Genomic DNA, 6,866 nt, shown 5'->3' on the forward strand with positions numbered 1-6,866 from the left:
TTTTAAAATTATGATTATTTTTGAATGGACACTTGTAAATCTGCTTATTTTTTAATTTCTCCCTCGTAGAGGTGAAAGGAAGTCAATGACATACATATTGTTTGTTAATACTCCATTTTGGTTTTTAATTGATGTGTCTTACTCTTTTTTCTTAATCTGTTTTAAAGATGAAGTCTCTTTCTGTATTGAACAATTTTTTAAATTTCTAACATTCGAGTTTACCCTTAATAACACTCCTTTGTAGAACTGATATGTAAGTTTAAAATCAAAAGATTCAGAAAAAAATTTTGTTTTGTTTAACACACCTTTTGACTAAGATCAAAAAATTTAAAAATATTACATGTATCGTTAAATTTAATGTTAAGTCAAACTAATAGCATGTTTGGCCAAACTTCTAAAATCAGCTAATTTTGATAAGTGTTTTTCTCAAAAGTATTTTTCAAAAAAGTGCTCTTGGTGATAAGCAGTTTGTGTTTGGCTAATTAATTTAAAAAGCACTTTTGAGCAATAATTCTAAACAGGATGGGCCCATATTAAACGGTACACGAGATGGAACCGGTTTCCCATTTCGTCCCGTTTATCCCATCCCGTGTAAATTTTAATTTTTTTTATATAGAGCCGTTGGGCAGCGGCCTTGTTTGAAATCGAAGATAATAGACATTCATTAGCAGATGACAGCCTAGATATTTCCGTATTATTCAGAGATTGGATTTATTCAGAAAGAAGAAATTTTGATTTTGGAAAATTAACCACTAGGGAAGAAGAAGAAGAAGAAGAAGAAGAATACAATGAGATACTTAGCACTGGGAGCGATGACGACATGGAACTCATGGAACATCAATCAACATTGCCAATTCTAGAACAATGTCCGAGAGAAATTATAGATAAGTTACAACGAAACTAGCTTTATAGGAGCTTACAAATATTAGTATGATAATTTGTAATTGACTACTAAGAGGTCTAGCTCAAACAAAACCCTTCCTAGAAGGTGGTTGTATAGATTACGTGCTCTTCAAAAAAATTGTATTTTATGGTATATTTTAAAGTTCTATTAATAAAATAAAAGGCTCTAAGCCTTGACTTTTTTTTATGAATTGTCTTACACTCTTACTTAGTTACTTAATGGCTTGAAATTATATTAAATAAATTACAATTCTATAATTACTAAAATATTTCGTTACAAGTATTTGTTTTAATATTTTATAATTCTTTACTTAGTTTAGTTATAATTTATTAAGTTTTAAGTTTATTAAATAAGTCAAAAAACTAGTCATTGCCAAATTTAATGCTTAAATAATTATTTTTTTTAAAAAAGGCTCACTTATGGCCCACGAACCGTCTCGTCCCGTCCCGTCCCATTTGTTAGCGGGATGGGATGGGCCTACCGTTTTGTCCTGTTTAGACCCGTCCCTCCACCGTCCCGCCTAAATGTCGTCATGTCCTGTCCCGTTTTGTTTCGTCTCGTCCCGTCCCATCTCGTTCCGTTGGTGTCACGCCCCAACCTCGGGGAGCGTGACCAACGCTCAACCGAGTTAACTCGATCGAACAAGCCTACACAATACCTTCTACCCAAAACTCACCCGCGAATAAAGAAAAGGAGATAAGTCACATTAATTGACACCACAAGGATTCATGAACAACACTAATTCAATAACCATTATTTACTCCATTTAAAGTCCCAAAATACAATACATTTCATAACTATGGTTTAACAATGGAAACATGTAATACAATTGCGACATTTTTAGTTTAACTTTTCTCAACACCACTACACAATCCACACTGTATCTACGGAGCCTCTATTAGATACAAAAGAGTACAATGATAGTGCCGGCAATAAAATTTCGGCTATACCTCAAAACATAGTAATACACACGAAACAAAAAATGCATGATCCTGAAATAAGACGGGGCTCACCAAGTCAACTGGGAAGAACGAGTACCGTTATTACTGGTCAATACCCTCCGTTATGGAACCACATACATCCATTAAAGATGCAGCGCCCCAGCAAAATGGATGTTCGTACATGTCGAATAGTACTAGTATGAAAACCAAACACTTAATCAAGAACTTGGAAATACAACATGAATATGATGAATCAGGGTAACAATAGAATAGCATAGATAGTCGTTAAAGCCAAAGCAAATTTATCAAGAGCTGTCAATAACATTTATAAATTTTAAGTCAGGATCCTCTGTAACCACCTTTATAAAAATCGACCCACCGCCTCACCCCAATTTATGCGCGTGGAGTTGCAATACCACAAACTCTACTCAAGCGGCCCTACCGCCTCACCCCAATGTATGCGGGTGGAGGTGTAACCACAGTACTAAAACTCTACACAAAGCGGACCTACCACCTCACCCCGATATATATACGGGTGGAGGTGTAACAACAACACCATAACCCTACACAAAGAGGCCAAGTCGCCTCACCCCAATGTATGCAAGTGGAGGTGTGATCCCAATCACAATCTCTACACAATTTTCCATAACAACTTTCATTTGAAACACGACTTGGAGTTATAACATGTAGATATGCAGTTCATACTTTGAACACATCCTCCATTAGAAGAAGCACAACATAATAAGAGCATTTGAAATACATATTGAACATTTATTTTTGTCACAAAACTTTTTTGGAATAATCGATTTTCGAAAGTTTAGACAATTTACTTCACTTGAGCTTCCTTATACTCTAAAATGTTCTGAAAATCTTAGCAACTTCAATCTATTTATAAATATAACAAATTGAACCAAAAATTAGGAAGATGGTTATAGTTCCAGCTCATTTGAGCATTTTATCAAACACTAGGTGTGCAGTAAGGTTTCAAGATCCTCCTGTGGTGGATTTCATCATCTCCCAAATAATTATCTACCATTTTTAGCCCAACAATCTCCCTACACCCTTTGATAATACATGCATGCAAGATGGACAACTCTCACACTCAAGAATTGCCTTACTAATTACCTATTTTTAGTTAAATTTCGAAATTGAGGGTTAGAGTGTAGAATGTTACCTCTAGGATGAAGACCTAGTGAGTTTTCCTTGTTAATCTTCCAAGATTTGAGCAATTAGTTGAGGAACTCTCTCCCACTCTAAAGCACTTCCCACTCTCATAATATGAGTTTGAACCTTCTAAAATGACCCACAATATTATTTTATAAGAATGGGGTGGGGTTTATAAAATCAGAAAAATAAAGCTCTGAAACACAATCTGCGGTCGCATAATGCTTAAGATGTCCGCGAAATGGGCCGCAAAATGGCTTCCTAAACTGGGCACCTCTGACTGGGTATGCGATTGTTATGCGGCCCGCAGACCTGTTTTGTGGTCGCACAATGCACGGCAGACCTGATCTGCGATCGCATAGTCGACCGCAAAATGGTATCCAAACTGGCCCAATTTCTGCCACATTTTGCGGCCATTTTGCAGCCCGCAGAGTGGTTCTACGACCGCATATTAGACCGCATAAATGCCCGTTTCTGCCAAATATTTTCTTCAACTCCACATCATACTGTTCAACCCAAAAAATTCGCACCGCGGCTACAATTATGAACACGTAAGTCTACCTCGGCACTATAAAATTCTGAATTTTAGATAAAGTTTTATGGGACTTTACAGTTGGACAGTCATAGTATTGAACAAGTTTTTAAATTTTAACTTTTCAAGTTTACCCTTAATGACACTCCTTCGTAGAACTGTAAGTAAGTTTAAAACCAAAGGATTCAAAAAATATTTTTGTTATGTTATACACACCTTTTGATTAAGAATACAAAATTTAAAAATATTATATGTATCGCTAAATTTCATGTTCAATCAAACTAATAGCATGTTTGGCTAAACTTCTAAAATCAACTTATTTTGAGAAGTGCTTTTCTCAAAAGTATTTTTCGAAAAAGTGCTATTGGTGAGAAACAGTTTGTGTTTGGCTAATTAATTGGCAGAATAGGCTAGAGACACTTGTATTTTTTCCGATTTGTCATCACGGTCCCTATACTCCATAAAGTTTCATCCAGACACTTCAACTTAATCAAAACAAGACTTTTAAACCTCTCCGGAATCGTGTGACGCTCACTTGCTTGACGTGGATGACAAATAAAATAAAAAAGCAAAAATTTTAATTTAACAAAATAAAAAAAGCAAAAATCAGCATCCACATCAGATTCTATGCCAAAATAATATTATTTAATAAAATTTTAATTTCATAAACAAAAAATAAAATAAAAAAAGCAAAAAATTAAAATTAAAATTAAAGAAAACCCCTCCCCCCCTTCTTCAAACTCACCCACTCAACCTTCTTAAAAGAATAACCCACCTGTCATGGCTCCTCCACCATGAGTATCACTACTTCCTTCACTTCTTTTTTAAAAAAAGTTATCTATCCATGAAAAATACATGAGCAGAGAATTAAGTCTTTTGAATTTTGACTTATTCCTCTACCCCAATTTGGAAGGGCTGTGGAAAAATTTGAAAGCTAAAACCACCGAAAAAAATGGAGGAGTCATATAGAAGGGGAAGATGACATGATGGAAGAAGAAATACATGTCAAAGGAAAAAATCTAATAAAAGAAGGGATGAAGAAAGATGAAGAAGAAGGGGAAGGGAAAGCGAGAAAGGGATTGCCAAAATAATGGTCGGCCAAATTGCAACCTTTTTCCGTCTATCTCTGTTTGTGCTCGTTCCCAGCCCCTGTGTTTCTCTGTATCGTTTTTGTTCTAAAATAATCAAACGTTCTTAAGAGTCCACAGATCTTCTAAGAGCTTCGCTCTTTACATCAAAATCATTAGTAGGTTGTTTGACTCATTTTTGTTTCTATTTCCCTCTCGACAGTCTTTGAAGAAGAAGAAGAAGAAGAAGAAGGGGGAGGGGACAGAACGAAGGGGGAAGGGGCTGAAGAAGAAGGGGGGGCAGAACGAAGGGAGAGTCGCTGCTAGTACTTTTTATTTATTTATTTATTAATTTTTATTTAATAAAGAAAAATCATCAGCTCACGCACCTCATGTGCGTGTAAATCACTCATTTTGTCCACCTCGGCCATATCAATGCCACATAAGCTCGGTCAATGGTCAGAAGGGTTTAACAGTCTTGTTTTGATTAAGTTGAAGTGTCTAGATGAAACTTTATGGAATGTAGGGACCGAGATGACAAATCGGAACAAATACAAGTGTCTCCAAGTCTATTCTGCCTAATTAATTTGAAAATCACTTTTAAGCAGTAATTAGTGTTTGACCAAACTTTTTTAAAAACTGCTTCTAAGTATATTTTTCTCAAAAGTGCTTCTTAGAAAAGCGGTTTTGGATAGAAACTATTTTTTTCTCCTTCTCAAAAATTATTTCTGCTTCTCCTCAAAAGCACTTTTTTCCTTCTAAAAGCTTGGTCAATCACCTCAATTTTTGTAAAAAGACACTTTTGGCCCCAAAAAAAAAAAGCTTGACCAAATAATCTATAAGACTCATAAAATGAAAGAGTTATATATTTACTATTTTTATCCATTATCAAACTTCAATTCAACATAACAAAAAATTTAATAAAATAATTTTATAGCTATATCATCATTTGTTTCATTTTCCCATCGACAAATAAGTGAGAGTTTGGACATAAGAATGGTGAAAATTCCAAAAAAAAAAAAGTTTATTCTTTTTTTCAAGTTGAAAATGGTATTTGAAAATTAGAGTTGTGTTTGGACATAAATACAATTCGAAGTTGTTTTGAATTTTTGTGAATTGTTTTGAAGTGATTTTTTTTTTTTTTGAAAAATAGTTTTTTTGGAGTTTTTCAAATTCTAAAAAAAATCTGAAATTAAACTTCGAAGTGAAAATTAAAATTTTCATGGCCAAATAATATTCCTAAAAAGGTGACAAAACCTTCGAATAAAAAAAGGAATCTTTTCTTGTCCAAACGGGCTATTACAAATGCCTCTTTTCCCTTACTTCTTGTCTTTGGTACACAATTAGTTTGACAAAGTACGACACAAAATTATTTATGCTGACATTTTGGAGAAAAGGAATAGTTTTAGATGGCGGTGAAGAATGGAGATTTTTTTGGAAATTGATAGGTGGGACCTGGTTATTTCAAGTCTCAAACGCACACGCAAGTATACATAATTGACAAGTAATATCGGATTGTAACTTCAAATATCGTACTCACAGAAATTTGTGATTAACTATTCATTAAATTAAACTCAACAATTAATTTATTCAAGTAATTCCTAAGGTGTGATTGCTTAACTAAAGCAAATCTAGAATAGTAAACTAAGTAACTAAAGGAAATAAATTGGCGAAACTAGACACGAATTCAATGGGAGTCTATATTAGAGCTATGGTTTAGCTAACAATTCCGCTGAACCTTCCACTTAAATTATCTAATTTATTGGTTGACAGAGTTAATATTACTCGTAGTATTCTCCCGAATTCCTACTCGCTTATTCAAGCTAACCTAACTCATATATTCCTATGGAATTAGGATTAACAAGAACACATTAATAATTCTTGTATAATAACCAAGCAAGGCGATTAGATATATCCTTATCCTAACTGCAAATCTGTTCCTGATACTCGGGTTCAAGATCTCGTTCTACTCAGTCTTATATGCAATCTAGAATTCCCTCTCCCCAGTTCAATCCTAGATTCGTAGATAGTAGTCAATTGGTGGTCAAGCAATCAAATAATTAAGTGCAAGATTGAATAAATAAACCAATATGATAAAATAATAAGAATCATTCAAGCTTCAAACTACAACGTTCATGTAGCACTCCAAAACTCTAGAACTGATAAATTATGAGATTAAAGGAAGATAAGATGAAGAAAAACTGAGAATCCTTGCTCCCGAGTGTTTCGTGCGTGTATTTTCCTCTCAAAGTGGTGTC

Source organism: Nicotiana tabacum, chromosome 8, assembly GCF_000715075.1.
Source record: "Nicotiana tabacum cultivar K326 chromosome 8, ASM71507v2, whole genome shotgun sequence".
Classification (NCBI taxonomy): domain Eukaryota; kingdom Viridiplantae; phylum Streptophyta; class Magnoliopsida; order Solanales; family Solanaceae; genus Nicotiana; species Nicotiana tabacum.